Genomic DNA, 25,716 nt, shown 5'->3' on the forward strand with positions numbered 1-25,716 from the left:
TCAAACCCAAGCTCCACCACTCAAAAAAGTTTTTCCTTTTACCTTGGATACCTCATCTATACAACCAATCGAACAGTGCCTTCCTCATAGGGTTTTTGCAGATTAAAGGAGGCAATAGATGTAAAAACAATCAGAACACTGTCTGATGCGTAATAATCTCTAAACAAATGATACCCATTATAGTCATTATTATAGCTCTTCCTCTCCATTCCCTCCTCCAACTTCTGCTCATAGAAGTGCGTCGAGAGATTAAAAAAAAAAAAAAGAAGTGCGTCGATATGTATGCCTCCAGGCACAAGGTAGCAGGGCTAACATTGAGCTAAATAAGAATGGAACACCAGGCTGGTCAGCAGAAGACATTTATATAAGATCTCACCTGTTGTTCTCAACCCTGTCATTTTTGCCTGTGAGCATGTAGCATTCCTTATTGCGCTGCAAAACATTTCCCCAAGTGCCTAGAAGATATTCTTTCAATGTGGACACGTGAGGCTAAGATTTGGATCCAGCCATTAATACCTATTTAATTTCATAACCACAAGCCAGTGTTGCATATTTTAAATAAGAGAGGAGATCAGTATGAATTCTGTCAGCTTTCATCTGTTTCCTTTCCTGAAAGTATCCAATTTTAAATCCAAAAAACTAGTTCTTCCAAAATATTAGAGTGAAAAAAGAGCTCCAAAGATTAAATCAATCCAAAATCACCTCATGGGTAAACAGCCCAGTAAGTTAATTACAGGATTCTTTGTTGCTCTTTTTTTATTGTGGGTAAGAGTTCTTGATGCAATATTTTTGGTTAATTGAAGATTTTCTTTAAAACTATGCAAGACAGCCAGCAAATAGTGCATTTATGTATGTAATAGAAATGGTTGTAATATATCATTAAGGCACTCCAGGGCATGTTTTATTGGTTCATTAATACAGTACATGCCTTAGGTGTATTCAACCACTCGGGGCCTATATTAATGGACCAATAAAATGTACCCGGGAGTGCCTTAATGCTATCCTAATATGGCTAAGTTTAAATTAATTTTTTCAGGCTTATCTTTTTAAAAATCATTTTTTCCTACTTGGGAAGATAGATTCCTTTATAGGGGGAAAACGTTCACAGTGACAGAATAAGAAGAAGCAGGATAATAAAACTCTTTTGTTTCATCCATTTCCTAAAATGTTTCATCCTTTCAGAGGGTGCAATTTCTAATCTTCTGCATTCTACTTCCAGTGTTTTCCCATATTTTCCATGGAAATCAATAATCTTGTGACTAGGAGCAGAAAAATAAGAACTATTTATTTTTGGAAGTAACAGGTCAATGTACCAGCAAATGTCCTATCTACCTGTAAATCCCCTATCATCTTTCAATATTTCACCTGGTCAAAACAAATGTTTACCTTGCTTTAAGGACAACCTCTTTCATCTACCTCTTGTCACCTGTGTAATCAAGGACTCACACTTGCCCTCAAAAGGAAGATGTTCCTCCAAATCATATACATTATACTTCTCTCTCAGCTTTTCAGAAGTTCTTGAATTCTACTTTGGACCATTAAGGAATCTTCTTTTTTTTTCTTTCTTTTTTTTTTTTTTTGCGGTATGCGGGCCTGTCACTGTTGTGGTCTCTCCTGTTGCGGAGCACAGGCTCCGGACGTGCAGGCCCAGAGGCCATGGCTCACAGGGCCCAGCCGCTCCGCGGCATGTGGGATCTTCCCAGACCAGGGGCACGAACCCATGTCCCCTGCATCGGCAGGTGGACTCTCAACCACTGCGCCACCAGGGAAGCCCTATTTTATATGTACTGAAGACTAAAAAATTCGTGTTACTTTATTGCAATATTTGCTTTATTGCAATAGCCTGGAAGGGAACCCACAACATCTCTGAGGTATGCCTGTATATGCTTGTATAATAATACAAGATAGACTGTAAGTGCCACATGAGTTTTAATTCCATTTTGAACGTAACGGAAGAAAGCTCTGTGAACAAAACTGATCAACCAGGTCGTAAGATCTACACTGAGACTCTCTGGTTAGTGAAGAAGGAAGTAAGTGTTGAAGCTGACCACGACGAATTGAGAAGGGAGCAGTAGAAGCACTCCATGTTGGAGGATGGAACAAAGGAAAATGTAACTCTACCCATGAGCTTTGATGAACAATGTTTAGGTGAGAAGGCTGTGGGAGGGCGTTCAGCGGGAGATGCAATTGGGTGGGACTGTGGAGAACACCTTTCAGGTGATAGAAAACCAATACAGGAATTTTGATCAAGGAAGTGAAATAAAAGCAGTATTTTAAAAATATTTCAATTACTGTGATGTCTATGAACTGGAGTAGAGAGAGATGGTATCCAAGAGATCAGCTGAGAGAATACCATCATATTCCATGTTTGAATCATAGGGACCTGAATAAGAGGAGGCAAAAGGAAAACAGAAGAATAATTTTGAAGAAAAATCCAACAAAAATTGATAAACATTTTATTGTAGTAGGCAAGAAAGAGTAAAAAATAATAATAATAACCAAAAGGCTGAAGAAATGGGAGGATTAGATAACTATTTGCTCAATTTGCTTAGTATAGAAATAACTCTCCAAGGTCTCATCTCTGAGCCTCACATGTTCCTGAGTAAGAATAAAACACGTTGAGGCAGCAAGAAGCCATGAGCATTATTAGAAACTACAGTTAAAAAGCACACATCCCAGAAAAGGTGGGTCCATTGAGTGCATTAATTTTACATCAGAAGAAAAACACACTTTCTCAATTATCATAGCACAAAGATTGGGCAAACTTTGAAAGCTTCATTGAAATGTTTCTCAGTGTCGGATATGTCCTTCATTTTGGCAAAACGGTTCCCCTCATCTGAGCTCTGTTTGCTCCTTTCCTTACCTAAAACTATTTACTCTTCAAGGCCTATTTTCTCCAAGAAACGTTCCCTAACTATTCAAACACACACTGAGCACCCTCTCCCTCCTTAAAATCCTAGAGCCCTTGCTGAATTAGTCACTTAATTTAGCACTTACGTATGTCAGCAGCACACAAGTCCATGTGCTTATAAGTAAAAGGGACAATGTGAGATACATCCACTCACACTTCACAACAATTACCATATCTAAATCTCAGTTATCCAAAAAGAGAAATTCTAAATGCATTTAGAAAAATAGCTACATCGTTGCAATGAGTATACCCATTCTCAGGGTGATTACATTGTAAAATACTGTATCCCATTGATTAATTCAAATAAAATATTAATTCATTACTTCAAAGTTATACCTCATTATAACTAACAATTGTAAGCGTCATGAACATAAGAGGGTGTCTTTCATTAATTTTTTTTTTTTGGCCAAAATTGTGCAAAAGGAAATTACCATAAATATCTGATGATTTACTGGGAAATGTAAACAAGTACTTGAACAGTTTAAGAAAATATATACTTTGTTCAAATATTTGCCCCAACTCAAAGATGATATGGCCAGGGCCGTCCCAGCAATGGCTTCCAGGGGCATGCCTTCCAAACAGCCATAGTGAGGTGAGATGGGGTGTGAAGGGTGACAAAGGTCTGCCCATCTAAGGCTGCACAGGATAAGAAAACCCAGAACATCAAGAGAAGCCAAAATCATTAAGAAGAGCAATGAGTAAAAGCTAGAGAGAACAAAATTTGAATGTGGGCGCCAAAGAGCCAGAGGCAGATCAAGGCTGGGGTACTTTGCCAAGAGCCAGAGCTGGAATTAGAGAGAAACCCAGTGATAGTCTATCAGTCCTCGTGCTGAAAATTTCAAGCAATTCTTAAAAATAGCTCGGAGCATCTGAGGTTAGACTTAATCATACTGAGTAAAAAGATATTTTTCTAATTTTTCTTGATACTTTTTAATCTCCTTTTGCATTTATTTCTCTCATGCTTTGTATTTTTAGACACAGCCTCAAAGAGGGTTAAGTGTTAATTTCAATAATTTGCCCCAAATTCAAATTAATAGAGTTTCTATAAATACATGTCTTCAGTGTATAAGTTAAATTTTTTACTACCTGTACAAATGTTAAAAATTACATATCACCTACAAATTTTGAAGCTGACAACATATTTTAGTGATCATCACACAATAATATCACAGGGGAAACATGTCATTCTTAACTAAAAACAATTAGATAAGAAGACAGGAATTTTACAGATTTCCAGGCATATAGCCCAAACTTAATTATCCAATAAGAACTTTCAAGAAGATTTTAGTCTTGCAAATAACTATTCAAATCTATATCACAGAAACTGAAAATTTCCCCCAGTTATCTGTATAACTTAGGTTCAAAAAGTCTATTTCCCACAGATGGTCTTTTACACTACCCTGAAAATAACTGTTCCAACCTTTCTGGGAGGCAATTTGGCAATTCATATTATTAAAAGCTTGCAAATGCCCTTTCTCTTTGACAGAGCAGCCCTGCTGTGCTGTTTGTGAATTTTTCCTAAAGAAACAGTCATGAATGTGTGCAGCTATTTATCTACAACAACGCTTATCACATCCGTGTTAATAATAGCTGAAAACAATAAAAAAAATGCAGAAGTACAAAATAGGAGTGTAGCTAAGTAAAACTATGAAAAATCCATATAATGAAACTAATTAGCAATAATAAAAAAATACATTGTGGAAGAAGATTTAATATAGAGCAATAAATAGATTATAAAGTGAGAAAAGCAGTTGTAATGTCTGATCCTCTAAAAAATATTGAAAGAGCAAGAGAGACTCAGTTGACTCAAAAATATTAATATTCTTTATCTCTGGTTGTTCTCAGAATATAGTCCGAGTTCCTTAATATGACATAAAAGGTCCTATGTGATCTGGTTCCCACGGGCACTTCCAACTTCCTCTCTGCCACTTCCCTTTTCATTCACCACCCTCCACTCATTGGGCCTGTTCTGGGAACATATTGATGGCCTTCCAGACTCAGCACCAGGGTATCTGCGGTTCCTTCCATCTAAAACCGCTGCCCCCCACCCCCCCATTCACCATTCCCACTCCCTTACCTTGGGTCTCCTTCAGACCTCAGATTAAAACACATTCCCCCAGCACTCCACCCCTCCCCCTAGTCTGGAATAGGTTACCCTTTTATGCATCCTCAGAGGACCCTGGACTCTCTTTTCATAGCATCTATGTCCATTGTCACTATCTGCATAATATCTGTTATCCCTAATCGACCACAAACTCCATAAAGGCACAAAATATTGTGCATATCAGGCACCAATAAGTTGTTACTAAATGGATGATAAATGGATGGGACTATGGTCATTATTGACTTTCTTCTCTATCATCTTAAGTGTCTACAGCATGCATGTATGACTTCTGTGATAGAAAACAAAAAGTTTAGTTATAAAAATGTATATTTAAATATCATCAGGGTTGGGAATGTAGTGGAATTCTTCAGGTTATAGTAACACTCCATTTCATCTAGTATAAACTAGATCATGACTTCAACATCATGATTTAATATCTCTGTTACATATTTTAAACTTGACTTTCACTTCATTCTTTCACTGTCATCATTAGAAACCCCTCAAAGTAAGACTATATATATACCAAGCAGGAAGTCTCTCTATGGATGGTGAAAGGAATTTTGCCTTAAGTTAAGAAGCTACTTCTCAGATAATAAGTACTAAGCTAGGAATTTTGTGGGTCAGATAAAAAAGAAGAGATACCTCTTAAATTGTGGAATGGTTCAATGGTATGTGTGAACTGATAATATCTTTCCCTCCTCCTTTCTTTCAGCCTTGACCTATGTAACAAAGAATTTGGTTTCCACAATTCAGCCAACTTGAAAATGAACTGCCCATCTGGTACATGATCCAGTCTTAGCTCATGGTTCTTTTTTGATGAGAACAGATCCTTATGTTCGGACTTGTTTCAGTTTAGAGTGTTTTTCCCTTGAGTTGCTTCTCTGTTTTCAAGCACATAAAATGTATTTGAACACTTAACAACACAAGAAGTATAATCAAGGGCTACAAAATGTTCCAGCTAAGTTTCTCTTTTGAAGTGATAACCCAGCATTGCTACACAGAGCTGACTGCATGGTAGCCTAATGGTACATTATAAAAACCCTTTTCAACATTAAACAGGAAAGTAAACCTGCCAAATTTACTTTAAAATATGAAATTAATTTCCTTCCACAGTCTCGTTGCCAAAATAATTGCATTCAACGTTGAAGGTTTGTAAGTTGAATCTCTTTCCCAAAATTGGAAGTTAAATGCTATGTTCCTAATTAAGCCTCAAGTTAGTGTTTCTACATGAGAAAAAAAGAACAAATAGAGTACTTCCTCTTCAAGTGATCTGAACTGTTCAAAATGTGTGAAAGGTTCTTGACAGTATTTTAAGTTTATTATTATTAACCTGGCAGAAAACACTGTTTCATAATCGAGTACGATTTTAATAAAATCAAATATGACTGAATTATTATAAGTGCCTCATCTTGACTTCCTTTTAATCTACCCAAATTCAGTGTTTCTGGTGGAACCACTTGAGTTCACATTAGATTTATCTCACACTATAAAAGCACAATTCATTAAACAGACTAGTCTATTTAAACTAAGGCAATTTTATCTCAGTCAATTCAATTATTTAACACTGCTTTTTTAACTCACTACTTAAAGCTTTCTTTTGACAAGTATTCCTTTAAATAAATGAGTTGTAATTTAAAGAATGAAAAAAGATCAAGTCCCCTTACAATATAGGCAATTAGCCTATAGGGAAATGTTTTTCTGATACAAAAGTAAGTTTTATTTGAAAGTTAGACTGAATCTCAAGTACAGAAGCCATCGAGGTTATTTTTCAGCAGAAATAAACATAATGGAACTTTCTATGTGCAATTTACTTTACTTTCTTGCATTGCTTGTATTTTCATTTAAGAAAGTAACTTTTTGGTCAAGCTTACATAATTAAAGAATCAGAGTGGTCAGCTGAATAATGCATTCCAAAGAAAATAGAACCTGAAATAGGTAGAATCAACTTTCTCATCCCACTAAAGGATAACCTGGCTGGTGAGTTTGTGAAGCTAATAAATAGTGAAATGAAAAGTCTAATAACTGCCTAGCCAAGTACTAACAAAAGCAAGTTAAGCTGGTGTGGTGAGTTCTTTTCAAAAGTTTCCCCACTAGATTTTTTGTTTAAAAATTTTATGAGACTTGAATTTCATTTAGGATTTTGGACTTGAACTACAGATTAAATGAGCTAAATAAGGAATGTTCCCATCACTGAAGGAAAAGGAAGTTAGATGTATTTAGGGCATGATGTGTTCATCAAACAGTGTTTTCATAAAGGCAATGTCATTAATTTTTCATGTGGGTTGTCCTACAAAAATAACATGAAAAGATTCAAATGAACATGGCATACATTGTCTGTCATTGTCCAAGAGGATTACTTTGATTTTGATATGTGATTTATGGAATGAATCTCATGACTTTTAGTTGGATTTCAAGTAGCGTTGTTCCTAAATGGAAATACTGAAAACATATTCTTGTTACTGACATATTTTAGATAAAGAGAATTTTTGGTACTTAGCCTTTCAAATTGTTTTTTTACTTCTCGTTTCTTTTTCTATTGAGAAATAGCTTTGGATGACTTTCATTTCTGCTATAACCACTCACCATATTTTAAAAAACAACCCATTGGATCAAATGACTTCTTCTAGTATAGATTAGTGAATTAATAACTTTTATCAAAAATAATTGAATAATTATCCAGGATGAAATTCTTCATTATAATGGAGTCACCTAGAAATTCAATGCTGCATGCTGAGATTAAATGCTGATACCAAAATCATTTATCTACTACATGAAAAATAGTACGAAATTTTAGTGATAGCTATGAACTTACTTTGCACCTTCTATATCCAAAAAAGAAAAAAAATAGGCAATTTTCAACAAAGTATTACAATATTTTCATAGCATATGTGTCAAATTTATTGTCACAGGTCATCTAAGAGCCAAGTTGGATATTATCCTGAATGCCTCATTTGGATGTAAATTCATGTGGACTAATTACCTAATTTAGGAGTACACGGCTAAGCCAAGATATACCTGGAGGGAAATGAAAGAAAAGTATAGACAAAAATTTCACAACAAAGTGCAGTTATAATGTGTGTGTGTTTATTTTAAAAGACCTATTTCATGCCTGCCTTTCACTTTCCCCAGTATAGTGGCCCAGCCATGTCAATCTCTACCCTAAACATGTACTTTGGCCATTGCAAGCATCACACTGACACACGGCGGCCAAGACGGAGGACACCAAAATAAGTGGTGGGACACTTATGGCTGACAAAGCCGGCTCCAGTGGATGGAAGTGCCAGAGTCAGCAGTCCTGAAATGTACCTCCACTGAGAGCACCTACCCTCTCCATTCCAGTTTACCATGGAGAATAAGGACATACCTCTTTGAGCAACTTCCATTCCTATACCATCATTTCACGCTGCCAGTTGGTAAGGTTTCCTTTTGTAATTTTTCATGCATTTCATACATGGGATTTGTGGTTATTATCACCATCTACTTAATGGTGGACTATATGTCTTTCATCAGTTCACACTAAGCATTGGGGCTCTTAGAATGAAAGAGGTCAGGTCCAGACTAAGGGTATGTAGGCAGACAAAAAAGACATCTGTGCATCCAGACAAGATACACTTGCCAGCATTCGGTTTTGTTTACCTTCCATTGTCAAGAAGGGACAGGAGGACCAGAAATTCCCATTCTCAAGAACTTCTGGGACTTCCCACTGGGTCCAGTGGGTAAGACTCCACGCTCCTAATGCAGGGGGCCAGGGTTTGATCCCTGGTCGGGGAACTAGATCCCGCGTACATGCCACAACTAAGAGCCCGCATGCCGCAATTAAAAGATCCTGTGTGCTGCAACTAAGACCTGGCGCAGCCAAAATAAATAAATAAAATATTTTTTTAAGAAAGATCTTTTCCTGCCTCGTGGGTTTTATTTTCCTTATCATTTTTCTGTCTTCATATTTTCCTTATCGTTTTCTGTACTTCTAAAATTCATCAAGAGAAAAAATAAGATATAAAAGTAGTGTGTTTGATGGATTCAATCTACAAAAAATATAAACCCCTCATAATCTAAAAATAAAAGATATAAACTACCAGATGTAATAAAATTTCCCTTAATATGTGAATCTCACCTTTTCCTCATAACTGTTTGTCTTTCCTTTTATTTCTTTCACTGAAGGAAGACTTCCATAGCCATAAATTAAAATTGCTACTAGAATTTTTAAAGATTTTAGATAGTATATGGAATAGGAATGACTAAGCTGATAGATAATTCTTTAAAAACAGGGCTATGGTCAAATCACGTTGAAAGTAACACATAAACCATCTAATCCTGGAGAGGCAGAGCACATTTTTTGCATACAAGAGGTACTGAGAAATCCCTCAGGAAAAACAAACAAACAAACAAAAAAAACTACTAACTTTAATTATCTCCTTTTTTCCCAAGCTTTTTTTTTTTTTTTTTTTTTAACCACAGAATCGTTTTTATCATAGCATACTGGCTAACATTGTACAGAATGAGTATCCAGGACTATGCAACTTAGGAAAGCTATAAAATGTCACATTTTAGAGACAAGGAAACTGAGACACAAGAGGTCTTAACTGCCGCACCCTAGCCACCCAGCCATTCATTAGGAAGACTCCCACTGAAACCCCAGGGCTCCTGACTCCCAGTCAAGTGGTCTTTTTCCTCACTAGAAAACATGTACAATTTTACCAAAAATAGATGCAGTTGCTTCTTCTAATATTGTTAGATGTAAATTGTCAACTGTAACTGTAAACTATCTAATAACAAAACATAACCAATACCAATTGAAAGTTAAGGACCGTAAAGACCTTTGAGCCACAGCATTGGACAACAAACATCTTTTTAAAAGGTTTTTTGAACATATTTCCTATTTAAAATATTACAGAAATGAATATCTTAGTTATAAATTTAATACTACATATGTAAATTTGAATTTATGAGTGAATTCTCAATAGTGTATCTTATTAAACACTGTAGAACTGTTTTAAAATATCTTTAAATGCCTACTAGTTGTCTAATATAGAGTATATGCGTTGTATCATAGCAAAAGCAGTTTGAATAATTCTACCTGACTCAGAATGATCTCAGACTGATGTAGCTAACGTCATTTACACCTTATAAACAGGATGGTAAGTTCATGTTAGGGCCTTGGTCTTTGTTCAGATTTGTATTTCAAAAGTTAAAGGAAAGCTCAAAGATGGGGTTCTGAGGAAAAAGGATAAGTATGTACAGCGCAAACCCAAGAAAATTTTCCCATTTAGACTAGAAATAGCCCTGCCATTGATATAAATGAGGATGCTCTCCTTTCCAAGGAGCAATGTCCTTTTATTCATTCATTCAATGAGCGTGCATTGAGCACCCATAGTGGCAAGTCACCATGGCAGCCACTAGGAATAGAAATGAGGAGAGAGACACGGTTGACGTTCGTGGGAAGCTTAAGTTCTCTGTGGGGAGGCAGACAGGAGATAGTTGCACATTACAATTACGATAGGTCCTACAAGGTGGTGCAGGTTGGTTGGAATAGGGCATAGGTGAGGGCATAACTGAGCTCAGACCTAGACCAGGAGGTAGGGGAAGGCTTCTCAGAGAAGTTACATTTGATATGGATCCTAAGGCTGATAGGAGCTTGCCAGAAGAAAAAGGGGAAGGGCGTTCAATGTAGTTGCTGGATCCTTTGCAGGAGAGCTGGCTGAAGAAGAGAGAGCTAGGACACTTTGCTCCAAAAAGGCTGCTAGAGAAGGCAGGACCCTGATCATGAAGGACCAGTTTTAAAGAACAGATTAAAAAGTCACAGTCCTGGAAATGAATTATACCTGGGCAAAAGGCCAATTTAATGGGTCCATAGTTCTGCCGATACAATTAAGATTGGAGGGTTCAAGGGTAAGAGTGGCAGGAAGGCAAATGAGCTGCTTACAGCTCTTTAGAAAAACAATGTTTTCTGTGAGGCTTCCAAGATTCTGGCCTCTGTAGTGGGTATCTTTGGTTTCTCAGCCTCTGTAGTCTGAATTTATATCTTCCCAGGTCTCATCATTCTTTTCATGCTTCCTGCCTACTGTTGGGGGTTAACCAACCAAGCCTACAGGGATATACCCCACCTAGTTCTGTCCATGTGAACGTACTTGGGACGGTGGAAGATGCGTCTCTATTTCCAATCCTCACACACTGCAAACAGGTGAGCTTTCATTCTGCCTTTAAACTCAACTACTTCAAGATATTCAATTAACTAAATACCAAATCAGCTCCATTTCAAAACTCCTTATGGAAACACCCTCAAATTCCTGGATGTTATTAAGATTAGAAGGAGAATGAAGGTTGTTTTGGTCAACAAAATGATAGGAGCTCACTACCTTCTAAAGCACTATGTATCTTTTTTCCCTCTCTTATAAAATACAGATAGGGATATGATTCCTAAACCACTTCAGTTTTCAAGATTTAGGCAAGCTTTATCATTTTCAATTAAAAATGTCTGGGAAATTATATCCCAGTTTCTAACCTAGAATATCAGTTTTTTATTCTGTGAAAAGGTATTAGACAATTAATTATCTATTTAGCTCTCAGGCTTTTAACAAATAAGGATATTGTAATTTTTGCAATTATAGGAAGCTCATCATTACTACATTCATCCCAATAAAAGACTTTAATCTTGAAACAGAGGCTATTCTTTATAGAAGTTTTCAGTTTTCAGCTTTCTGAGATTCTTTGAAAAGTCTGTCGAGAAATCAAGTAGTATACTTTTTATAAGTCAGCTTCAATAGAGCGCCACATATCGTAGTTCTAAGGGAAATCACATCCAGGATGTTTTATTAACTGGTAGGTGAATTCAGTAGGTGTGAGTTCCCAGCAGATACTATGCATAAGTACAGTTGCTGATTAGCATTTCAAATAGTTATAAACGACCCATGGATGATATTTGGGAGTTATGAAGAGGAGAGGATGTTTTTATTTGCTTGTTGTTAATTTGAGGATTTTCACAGGTACAGGAAGCATAGAAAATCCAGTGTCTACTGGGTGGTCCCACAGGCAGTATGCCCTATTGTCCCCTGGAATATAGAGGTCCCTCCAAGGAAACTATTACACAAAGTGCCTTTTTAAATTTTACATATAACTGATAAAATGCAACTGCAGGCAGCCTTAAATAGTTATTCTTCCAAAGGTTTGTTTTTAGAATCCAAAAAGCATATTTCCAGAAAAGAAACAGTACTGTATTTGCCACTGTTAGGTTACCATGTTAGGTTTATTTAGCTCACAGTACAAATAAATCTCATATTTCTTGTGTGTTGGAGTTTTCATGAAGATTGTGTAAGTTAATAGAAAGCACAGAGTAAGGTTTTGAGTATGGTATAATTGTCATTCCTTTCTATGGAATCTAGGGGCTCAACAGATGTTTGTTTCATTTCCTTATTCCTTGTTATTTAATAGGTGATTTGCATTCAGTGTTCTGGTAGCGTATGTAGGACATGGGGGATATTAACCAAGCAGAAAGGAGGAAAATATTGAGCGAATCCCTCAATATCTCAATGCTCCCTCTATAGACACATTATTCTCTCTCCTGCTGGTCAAATCTCACAGCAGCAACCATTCCAGGCCTGCCTTAATCTCCAATTTTCCAACCTCTCCCCTCAATCAGCCCCAGCATTGCTGATCCCAGCTACGTATCTGAAATGAAGTCATACTAACAGATGAATGTAGTTTTAAGGAAGTTTAAAATACTGAAGAGTGTGCTAATTTTTAAACAGAGATTGCTTGAAAGCACGACGGTCTTTCTAATTTGTTGAAATTTCTAATTTGTGCAAAATTTAAAGAAAATGTTACAAAACAGGGGTAGGGGAAAGATATTTGACATAAAGAATCTACCACAAAGGTCCTGCCAAGAAATCTACCCTAGAGGTCAGTTTCCCTGAGCTACACCAGAATTTGACAGCCTTTTCGCTGCCTGGGCATGTAAACCTACCTCACTGTCCACAACAATTCAGGGGCCAAGATGTGATAGTAGTTGAAGGAACAGTCATGGGAGCAAGTTTCTTCTGTATTATGTCATTTATCATCCAAGGGGCTGCAACATTAGTATTTTCGACATGATTTATAACATGAATTCAATAATTTAAAAAATACACAAGAACCTAACACTCAGGAAAAACCATAAAATCCTTAAATTTCTGTAATCTATTTTTTAGCTGATAGCAAAATTTCAGGAGTGATCATGTTGTAATTAATGCAATTTAACTTCATGTATTTTATTATGAGAGAATTCTAGGTTCCTAATTCTACAATATACATATGGCTACATCTACACAGTAAAATGGAAAATTAAGAACCATAGTTAGTTGTAAATTTTCTTTTTTTTTTTTCTATTGTGTTGATAAAATGGTAAAGTGGAGAAATGTCAAAAAACAGTTCCTGCTATTGCTTTTGCTATTTAGTTGATGCACTGAAGAATAGGAGGAGGACTGTTTATACGTTCATCAGGTAATGGACATTTGTGTTGTTTCCAGTTTGGGGCAATTATAAATAAAGCTAGGTGTGTATGTGTTTTCTTCTCTCTTGTGCTATCTTATTGTGGTTGTAATCTGCATTTTTCTAATGACAAATGGTGTTGAGCATATTTTCATGTACTTAATTATAATCCAGATCTCCATAGCAGTGAACTATCTGTTCAAATACTAATGCCTATTTTTTAATTAGGTTCTTTATTTTCTAATTATTGAGTTATGAAAGTTCTTTATATATTCTGGAGAAGAGTATTTTTCAGTTATGTGTTTTGGAAATTTTTTCCCTTTTATGGTTTGAGTTTTCTGTGTTCTGCCTAAGAAATCTTTCCCTAACTCGAGGTTACAAAGATTTCCCCTATGTTTTCTACTTTAGTGTCTTATACAGTTTTGCAGTTCTGAGTTTTACATAAAGTGTACTTTCTATTTCAAGTTCATTTTTGTATTTGGTATGCAGCATAGGTTGAGGGTTTCCACTTTGTTTTGCTGTCTTTTTTTTTTTCATATGGATGTCCAATTGTTCCAGTACCATATTTTAAAAATAATATTCCTTTACCATTAAATTACCTAATTAAAAATCAATTGGCCACACAGGTGTGTGTTTATTTCTTTCTCTTCCATTCCATTAAGCTATATTTCTATTTGTGAATACCACACTGTTTTGATTATTATAACTTTATAGTTAGTCTTAAAATCAGGTAGTGAGAGTCCTCCAACACTGCTCCTTTCAAAAAAAAACAGTTTTGAATATTCCATATCCTTTGCATTTTTATATATACTTTACAATCAATTTGTCAGTCTCTATATTACTGCATAATTTCTGACAAGCTGTCTAAAAAGCAGTTTGTTCCTTTCTATGTAATTGATCATTTTTTTCTCTGGCTTCCTTCAAGATTTTCTTTTTATCTTTGGTTATAAGCAGTTCATTAAGATCTGACGTGCACATGCACGTGTGTGTGTGTTCTATTTTGGATTCTTAAAGCTTCTTGGATCTGTGGTTTAATGTCTTTCATTCTTTTTGGAAAATTTTTATTATTAAAAACATGTTTAATCTTTCTCTCACTCCATTCTATCTAGAATCCAGTCAAAGATATCATAGAACATTTGATATTCTCACACAGCTCCTGGATGCTTTGCTCCTTTTCTCATACTTTTTGTCTGTCTATGTGTCAGTTTAGATTATTTAAAGGAAAAATAGTTTCCTGATATTTTCCTCACTGATATTTCCCTCAGTGGTATCAATTTATTTGCTGAACTATTCAAAGGCATTATTCATGCTTGATGTTTTGTGAACACACGTGTATGTGTGTCTAATTCTAGCATTTCCTTTTTATTACATTATTATAATTTCTGAATTTCTCCTTAAAATTCCCATCTATGCATACATGTTGTCCACCTTTTCCATTAATTCCTTAAACATATTAGATCATAGTTATTTTAAAAAATCTCTAACAGTTCTGACATCTTGATCATCTCTGAGCCTGGTTCTGTTGATTGCTTTGTCTTCTGACAAGGGCTATTTTTCCTTGCTTTCTATGTATAGTATAATTTTTTATTTAACCTTATGTGTAGAACAGTAGAGATATAGTGTATAGAACAATGCAGAATAAGGTAAATATCACTTATGATATTTATTCTTTTGTCATAAATTATTTGTCATTAGTAACTATTAGGTCATTAGTGTCAGCATTTGAGTCAAACCAGTCAAGAAGTGAGCAGGATTTGGGTTTTGGATGTCACTATGGTTACCTTTCTTGCACCATATGTTTCACCTCTTCTAGTGGTGACTACCATTGCCTCGTGGCTTAGGGTGGGCTTAGAGTACCAGAGGCTTTCCTTAGAATTTCTGTGCCATCACAGTTTTCACTCATTCCTTCACATCCTCCACCATATAGTTGCTCTTTCTTCACCCTTTTGCACTTCCCCCAGTGGTAGATTGCTGCTTTTTGTTACTCCATGCTCTTGTAGGAAAGTGGAAAGAGTTCTCTGCGGTGGGGGTGCCACCCCAAAGGTGGGGTTTCCATTTGTTCTCCATGGCAGCAAGGCCCTGACTTGAGTCTGTGGTTAGTCTTAGGCAGGAATTTACCCTCCTTTAGAAGTAGCAAGCCTCTAATGGTATCCTTATAGGTATATACATAGTATAAGATCCTGGACAAACAAGAGTTTCCTATCTCCCACTCATGCCACCTATGGAGTAGAGTATGTTTTACCTTTACCTTTCACTCAGCTCAGCTACTACCTATGTATTTGTTCTCTTCTTGCCACAACTTTCCAGTCATAGCTACCTTCACAGAATAGTCCCTAGATCTGGGACGTTGTATAGACTATCTGGTTTTCTGACACTGTTAGAATGGTAGCAATACTTTTATTTTTAATTATGTAACTTGTATTGTAGTCTTCGTTTCTGATTTTTTTCTTTTTCTTCTAATTCCTGAAATCAATCAACTCTTATTTAGTTTCATCTTTTTTTATACATTTATGTTATTAGATTTTCAGCTTCTGACTCAAGGTGTATTTTTTTAAGCACCTCTAAATGCTTAGAGACTATTCATTCCAGTTTGAGATATTGTGTTATACTTTTCTGTTTTGTGGTTGTTTTTTGCAGGGGATGGGAAAATATTCAACATCTCAATTATTTTGATTCAGATTTGCTGTTTTCTTCTTACAGTTGCTTTGTGTGAGTGTAATCTGCTTTTTTTTTTTATTCCTACTTAATTCATGGATGGGGTTACTAGTTCAAGAGTGCCCTCTTCTGTGAGTTTAATAAAATACAGATCCTTTAATAGATAATGATAAGGAATAGGTGAAGATATTATCATTTTTTCACTTTCTTTTCTGTGGAATCCTTAATTTATCCCCTCTTATTTACTTCTTTGCCTTCATTATAACATATCCACAGGTACCATTTCTTATCTATATATCCGATTTCACCTAGAAGCAATGCTTCCTCAAGGATGCTATTTCTGGTCCCACTCACATTCAAGGCCCTTTGCTGTACACAGTGCAGTAAACTACCAAATCCTAGCTCTGTGTTCTATGGATTCAAGGAGCAAACTACATTAATCATTTCATAGGTGAGGATACAAAGGTATAATCCATATCATTGGAGTTAATCTGAACCAAGTTTGAATTACAATTGTCACATTTACTGGCTACATGACTATGAACAAAAGGAAAAAAATGCACCTACCTCCTAATGTTGTGGTGACAATAAAATGACATAACATAGTACAATGCCTGACACAAAACAGTTGCCCATAAAAGTAGTGAAATAGAAAAAGCTATAGTGCATTTATTACTCTTCACAACAGAATAAGATACTGTGGTAAATTGTTAGGAAGAGAGATTCAAAGCATAGCATTAATCAGATTTCTTTTATACTAGTGAATTTAGCTTTGAGCAAAGAGCTATAAGTAATTTCTATAATGTTCCAGAATATAGTGCTAAAACACTTCCACACCAATTCCTAAGTGTGAGTGATTTGTAACAATGAAGGCAAGTGAAAGAATAAAAAAGAATGGCTAATTTTGTGTAAGTGCTTAGCGCCTATAAAACACTCTGTCAGAAAAGGGAATCCTCTTGCTCTGTTGGTGGGAATGTAAATTGATACAGCCACTATGGAGAACAGTACGGAGGTTCCTTAAAAAACTAAAAATAGAACTACCATATGACCCAGCAATCCCACTACTGGGCATATACCCTGAGAAAACCATAATTCAAAAAGAGTCATGTACCAAAATGTTCATTGCAGCTCTATTTACAATAGCCAGGACATGGAAGCAACCTAAGTGTCCATCAACAGATAAATGGATAAAGAAGATGTGGCACATATATACAATGGAATATTACTCAGCCATAAAAAGGAACAAAATTGAGTTATTTGTAGTGAGGTGGATGGACCTAGAGACTGTCATACAGAGAAAGTTAGAAAGAGAAAAACAAATACTGTATGCTAACACATATATGTGGAATCAAAAAAAAGAAAAGAAAAGAAAAGAAAAAATGGTCAGAAGAACCTAGCAGCAAGACGGGAATAAAGATGCAGACCTATTAGAGAATGGACTTGAGGATACGGGGAGGGGGAAGGGTAAGCTGGGACTAAGTGAGAGAGTGGCATGGACATATATACATTACCAAATGTAAAATAGATAGCTAGTGGGAAGCAGCCGCATAGCACAGGGAGATCAGCTCGGTGCTTTGTGACCACCTAGAGGGGTGGGACAGAGAGGGTGAGAGGGAGGGAGATGCAAGAGGGAAGAGATATGGGGACATATGTATATGTATAACTGATTCACTTTGTTATAAAGCAGAAACTAACACACCATTGTAAAGCAGTTATACTCTAATAAAGATGTTACAAAAAAACAAAAACACTCATTATCTCATTTGATGTTAATGAGATAACTATCTCATTAACAATGAGATAATTATCTCATTTGATGTTAATGAGATAACACTGTTATCTCATTTGATGTTCCCAGCAACTCTTTCAGGTAGGCCTCCTCATAATGTATCTATTTATATTACAAACTATCACATTTATGATATGGAAAAAAGAAAGCTGTCTGAAATTAAATGAATTCCCCCAAATTTTACACTGTATGTATTAGTTTGCCCAGTAATGCTACCTGCTATAACAAGCTCTAATATTTCAGGATTTGTCAGTATTTGAGTCAGTTGACACAGCCATTAATGAATTCTTCTATCTTGTGGTTCTGCCCTCTTCTAAGGACTCAGAGTCTTTTGCCTTCAGGAAGAGGTGGAAGAAATGGGCAACAGTGTACCCACCTCTCAAGGTTTGGCCCAGAAGTGACACACATCAGTTCTCACATTCCATAATCTTCTATATATGCAAGGGACAGAGTGACACTGGGACTTGTACTCTGGCAGAGTACATGCTTACCAGCCATCACTCTATGGTATGGAAACTTGGTGGACAGTTAGCCATGTCTGCCTGGAAGTGTAAGATGATAAAGTCTGTTATCTAACCAAGGTACTATGACACTAAAAATATCTTTCTCCTGTTACCATATTGCTTCTCAGCAGATATAAATAGCTCATCACAAGCAGAAAACAAAAAAATCTTATTGCATACTTTCCTATATGGTCAGCTTTATTTATAAAATATGGTTATTTGTGCACTTGGATTGAAAGAATTAATATTGTTAAAATGGACATACTACCCAAAGCAACCTACATATTTAATGCAATCTCTATCAAATTACCTATGACAATTTCACAGTACTAGAACAAATAATTCTAAAATTTATATGGAACCACAAAAGACCCAGAATTGCCAAAGCAATCCTGAAGAAAAAGAATAAAGCTGGAGGCCATAACCCTCCCAGACTTGAGACAATATTACAAAGTTACAGTAACCAAAACAGCATGGTATTGCACAAAAACAGACATATCAATCAATGGAAGAGAACAGAAAGCCCAGAAATAAATATGTACACCTTTAGTCAATCTTCAACAAAGGGGGCAGAATACACAATGGAGAAAAGACAGTCTCTTCAGCAAGTGGTGTTGGGAAAGCATGGACAGCCTCATGTAAATCAATGAAATTAGAACACTCCCTCACACCACATACAAATATAAACTCAAAATAATTTAAAACCTAAATATAAGACATGACACCATAACATTCCTAGAAGAGAACATAGGCAAAACATTCTCTGATATAAATCATAGCAATATTTTCTTAGATCAGTCTCCCAAGGCAAAAGAAATAAAAGCAAAAATAAAACAAATGGGTACCTAATCAAACTTAAAAGTTTTTGCACAGCAAAGGAAATCATAAACAAACAAAAAAGACAGCCTACTGAGTGGGAGAAAGTATTTGAAAATGATGCAAATGACAAGGGCTTAATTTCCAAAATATACAAACAGATCATACAACTCAATATCAAAAAAAAAAAAAAAAACAGAAACAAAAAACGGGCAGAAGACCTAAATAGACATTTCTCAAAGAAGACATACAGATGTTTAACAGGCATGTGAAAAGATGTTCAACATCACTAATTATTAGAGAAATGCAAATCAAAACCACAATGATGTATCTGACCATCACACCAGTCAGAAGTGGCAATCATAAAAGCTCTACAAATAAAAAATTCTGGAAAGGGTGTGGAGAAAAGGAACCCTCCCCTACACTGTTGGTGGGAATGCAATAACACTGTGGAAAACACTGTTTTCCACTATGGAAAACAGTATGGAGACTCCTTAAAAAACTAAAAATAGAGCTACCATATGATTCTGCTATCCCATTTCTGGGCATATATCCAGAAAGGTGAAAACTCTAATTTGAAAAGATACATGCACCCCAATGTTCATTGCCAGCACTATTTATAATAGCCAAGACATGGAAGCAACCTAAATGCCCTTTGACAGATGAATGGATAAAGAAGATGTGATATACATAGAAAACAGAATATTACTCAGCCACAAAGAAGAATGAAATATTGCCATTTTGCAGCAACATGGATGGACCTAGAGAATATCATACTAAGTGAAGTAAGTCAGAGAAAGACAAATATTAAATATATCATTTATATGTGGAATCTAAAAATAATATAAATGAACTTATTTACAAAACAGAAACAGACGTCACAGACATAGAAAACAAACTATGGTACAAAAGTGGAGAGACGAGGTGGGGAAGGGATAAATTAGGAGTATGGTATTAACAGATACACAGTACTATATATAAAATATATAAGCAACAAAGATTTACTGTATAACACAGGGAAATAATATTCAATATCTGTAATAACCTATAATGAAAAATAATCTGAAAAAAAATATATGTATATAACTGAGCCAATTTGCCATACACCTGAAACTAATACAATATTGTAAATCAACTATACTTCAATAAAAAAAATTATAGCCATCCTAGTGGGTGAAAAAAATAAAATAAAATATGGTTCTTTGTTTTCAACAAAAGGCATAATATCACATTACTATTACCTAGCTGCACAGATTCTAATAAAAACCTAAGATATGTTAAATAAATAGCTCATTTGAGGAGACAAACAGTACAAAAGACATGGCACTTTTCATTATAACAGCTTACATCTTTAATGAACATGTTTCACAAAACAGACAGAGGCAAAACTTATGAAAATTAAGACTAATCAATTCTTGATTTGTTTTTGCCCCACCATCTTGATTTCTCCTTAAACTTGAACATTTAATTTGAGGTGATTTAATAAACATGCAAATAGAAGACAGAACAAAAAACACAAAAACAGTTCTTTCTATGATGTGCTAAAGTTTATTTTTAAAAATTCAATTGTGGTTTATCCAATGGAAAGTGAATCTATGAGTTATATAAACAAAGAATCTATTTTAATTTCAAATAGAAATGTGCTTATTTGCAACCAGGTTTAAAAAAAGATAAAGCGAATTCATTCTGCTTCAGAATTCAAGATATTCATTGTTCATCTCTTTCTTCTAATTTCCCCTCTAACCAGTAAGTTAGTGCTATGAAAAAAAGACATATTTATTTAAATGGTGCTGACACACACTGAAAATTTTTTCAACATGTTTATTTATTCATGCTTCTTCCTCAGGAAAGAAGCATGGAAGTCATGCTTCTTTCTCTATAGGTTTTAAAAAATAGAGGGATTTACATAATGGTAGTGTGGGCCACTTGTGTGGTATAAATATATATATTGCTAAGTAAACATTATATACACATAAAATATATACATAACACTAAGTCTTGCTTATACAAGAGCTACAGTAAAGACAGTGCCTTCTGGCTTAGCTCAGAAAATGTAATTTCTATAATGAATCATGTTTTCCCTTATATCCTTGATAGTCTAGACCTAGATAATAAGATGAAACTTTCACACAAAAAGGAAACTAGGAGTAGCAATAAAGTCGAAAACTAAATGGACCCCAAACCAATGAATGCTAAATAGTCAAACATCACAATAAGGGTAGTGATTTTTTTATTTGTCACTCCATTTTCAACATTCATCAGAATAAGAGAGAAGCTTCCATTAGTTTTTTATGGATGGTAACTAGATCTGCTTCTTTTAACATTCCAAAGCCTGCCTGGGTATGGTAATGCTTGTCATTACTTAGAGTAGCTGTAGGGTCCTAAAAACTCACCGTGTCTGTCTTTTGCTTATCACTCGAAAAAGGTTAATCTCTAAGCAACAATCCCTGGTACTGTTAATCCTAGGTTTGAACTTTTTAGTCCATCAAGAAAGAAAGGGCAAGATTCAGAATGGCAGAGAAAATACCTAAAGTTTATAAAGGACAACAGAAACCATTCCCCTAAAGTAATAAATCTTCATTATAAAAAAAAAAAAACCCTCTCACTACAAAAAAAAAAAAAATAGGCCTATGGTAGGATATTATTTTTACCTATCCTTTTTCACTTATTCCCCCAGGAATAACCTAGTGGTAACTCTAAAAATAACGTCTCAGTTAAGAACTGTCCAAAAAATTTCGGGAGGATGTTTTTTTTCCCTTCGCTTCTTTTCTTTCAGCTTTCTGCCCAGAATTTGATGATGATTGGAAGCAAGTTCTATGTTCACAGCAATTTACCTTTCTACATCACCAGTTTCTAGGTGATAAATATGCCACTTTCAAATTAGTGTGGCATTTGTTCAGTGAATTATATGCATTAGGAGTTATTTCAACAGGAATGTAATTTTTACCACACACGCATTAAAGCAGAAATCTTCCTGGAACCCTTAACTCCGTGCATTAAATTTTATAAACATTTTCCCAGAGTGACATCTTAAAAGGAACATTTTCTGGGAAGAATAATGAAACTTTGAACTCTCTGTTTCAAATCAGAGAGAAGCACCTAGAAATCCCTAGAAAAGTGCTAGTTCTTACCCTCATGTAACTTATAGCCTAAATTATGACTTTTTAAAATTTAATTTAGGTTCAAACTATATATAAAGCTATATTTTAATTGTAACATTAGCTTATCAATCCTGTACTACTTTCTATCTGTATTACAAATAACCCCCAGGATTTCTGATCTTGATATATTTTTCCTTCATTTCAAATTTTTATAAGGTCTTAGTCCTTTTATACCATTTTGTCATAAGGAATGAGCCAAAGTGCTTATTAGCTTAAAATACAAAAGCTGACTATATTCCAACTCTTCAAATCTACTTTTATTTTTGGACTCAGTTAAAATACTTCTAAAATATGCATGTATCGACTCTGAGAAAATGTAATTGTGATATTAAATGTTATTGAAATTTCTCAGGTCCTGATTTGTGTACCAGCTTGTGCTCTGAGTTCCCACGAAGCAGTGAAACGTTTAAAATACTGTCTGTGCAAATGCAAAATTTATGAATTCACACATCTCTGGTTGATTTATGTGAAATAATAATGCACTATTTAATGCTTAAACATGGCTAGGAGCAATGCTAGGCTATCAAGATGTATAATGGAATAACAGATTTATAAGACAGATAACCTTCTTGCCTAGAGAAGCTTGTTTAAAGGTGTTGTACAGATATATTAAACTATACGTAATTTTATACTAACTTAATGCTTTAGGCCTATACTGCAAGCAATAAAAGATTACAACTGTGGCATCTGCAAGGATAAAATGATCCGGCTATTCAACATAAGGTATCTGAGGACTAAAAAGAGGTAAGGAACTTGTTTAAAACTTTTGTCCCTTTTCATTCATTGTTCTTTATGAAATATTTCTTTTTCCTTTAATGTGGCCAACATAACTCCATGCCCCAGCAGTTCTCTTATCAAGTAACTGAGGGAAAAGATTTCTGTAAGGACAGTAATTGGACGTTTCCAGGAGGCCTGCAGGCACATTTGATTATCACCTGATTTGCTTAGAAAACTAACTAAAAACTTATTAGAATGAAATATAAGAGAAAATTATAATTGGCGGTTTTCTGGTAGTCTCTTTACTCTTTTTATTACACTATTCATGCATTTCTTTTTTAAATCAGGGAAGGAAATACTTTTCTCACCTGAGTTTTTGGATTTTTGATTATTGCAAGGTAAACGCTGAGATGCATTAGCTCAGCTTTTATGCTCACGTGAGTTAAAAAATATAAGACAACTTTAGAAATTTTAAAGTGATTATTCCTATCATAAAATGCTTTGAATTTTGTAGTGATTTGCTTTGAGTTTATCCCTCTTACACACAGTGTGCTGAATTAATGACAAAATGTCTCTCTAAAATAGAGATAAACAAGGAAATAAACACATTTAAATGTCTTCATTTGTAGCGTAATTTCAACTAAATTCAACCGATATATTCATTTATCTACATGCTGTTAACTAGCAGTTCAACAAAGTGATTTTAATAACCAATGAGTTATTCTAAAAGAAAAGAATTTTGTTTCAACTAATACAGAATTTTAATAAAAATTAAATCTCCTTTGAAAGAAGAAAATTTTTGACAAGTCACAATGTTAATGTAAGTTAGTTTACATTGATTACCAGTCTTACAAACCAAAAAAGCTAGGACAGGATGAACAAACAGTTACGAGGAAATAAAGATTAGTGTTAAATTTTCACGTTCTTTTGCAAAAAGGTCCAGTTGAAATCAAATTAAAATTTAATGATGTTTTCAAAATAATCATGACAAATTTTTTTCTTTCAGCTTCCAGAACTCAATCGTATGTCTGTGGCTTACATTGCCTACTTAAGACAAAGTTTTTAAAGTTTGACAGTGATATCAGTTATACTGACCTTAAAATCAGCTATATTTGTCAGGAAATAGCCCAATTGCATATCAACCATCAAATTTTCAACTCCCTTTCTGTGCAGGTAGTTTCCAAAGTGCAAAATTTCAACAGTCATTGTTAATGGCATTTCAGCAACTTTTATCCCTATTTACACATACAGTGAAAACACATATAATTAAGAAATATCTCAGTGCTGAAATATTATCTTATGTGGAACACTCACTGTTGAATGATTTTCAGCATGTTCGACATTGCCCTTGGGAGATGCATAATATCCAAACAGTCAGAAAGCTAGTAACTGGTTGAAACTTGTCAAAATATGTGGTTAGTCTGAGTTGTGAGAGTGTAGTTGGTGTCCATTGTAACCAGGTTTCCTGCAAGCTGCATCTGCCTAGTTTCCTGAGGTGGGATCTACTGGAACATGATACAAAGAGATAGCCTTTATAGAAATAGATCCCATTAAAAAATAAGATGGGAGAAAGGGGCGGCGCTACTATTCCACCTTGATTGCTAAAGGAATACAAATCCATAAACACAGGAATACAAGTACAAAAGGTATGATTATCATTAGAAAATATATGAAATTTGCCAAAAGCTCTTGTCTATGTGAACATTTTGGGTTGAGAGTTGGGAAAACTCCCCTTCAGGTCTCTGCTCAAATGGCATCAATATAAACAGCACAGCCTCTCCCCTTCCTTCTTACCTACATTATTTGCTGTAATACCTTCTTACCCTGATTTATTTTTTGTCACAGCACTTCTAATACCTGAATTATTACATATTTATTTCTTTGTTTGTCTGACTCTTTCAACTTAAATGTAAATTACGTGAGTGCATGATATAATTTGTTCACTGCTGTATCATTACACCTGGAAGCACACCTGGCATCTGGTAGCATTTACTGAATTACCAATAATATTCATGAAACAAATGAATAATCTTTTCCACTAACTAACTCTTTAGCCTGGAACAAATCTTTGAATTCTTCTGGGTTTCAGGCTCTCCCTAATTTCTAGAATCAGGGCATTGGACTAAGTAATCTCTCAGATCTTTCAGATTCAAATGCCTTAATTTTATTAAAATGCTTCAATTTAACCCTGTAGACTATCCTTTCTAAATTATAGTATGTGTCCATGAATTCATTTAGACAAATATTAATTTCCCTACATCACTGGTTATAGTTACTTTTCAGACTACAGCAGCAACACATTTCACATTTTTCCATTTTAAAAATTCAAATTTGTATTGTTACTTAAATTTAAAAAAAAATGGAGTGATTGTGCCAGTTATCAATTTATTGCTTTTCTGGTCCAAATCCACCCTTCATTGCCCTGCCTTGTGGTGCTGAAGCTGGGCCTTCTAAATATTTGTCTACAGACACAACACTGAACTTTGTCAGTAGAGGGCGATAGAGGGCCTCTGCCAAAGAAAAGGGAGCGTCTCCCTCTCTATTCAGCGTGCTTTCCTCCCTTCTTGCTCCTGCAGTGCCAGCCAGCTTCTGGGACA

The sequence above is a fragment of the Phocoena sinus genome, chromosome 11, assembly GCF_008692025.1.
Source record: "Phocoena sinus isolate mPhoSin1 chromosome 11, mPhoSin1.pri, whole genome shotgun sequence".
NCBI lineage: Eukaryota > Metazoa > Chordata > Mammalia > Artiodactyla > Phocoenidae > Phocoena > Phocoena sinus.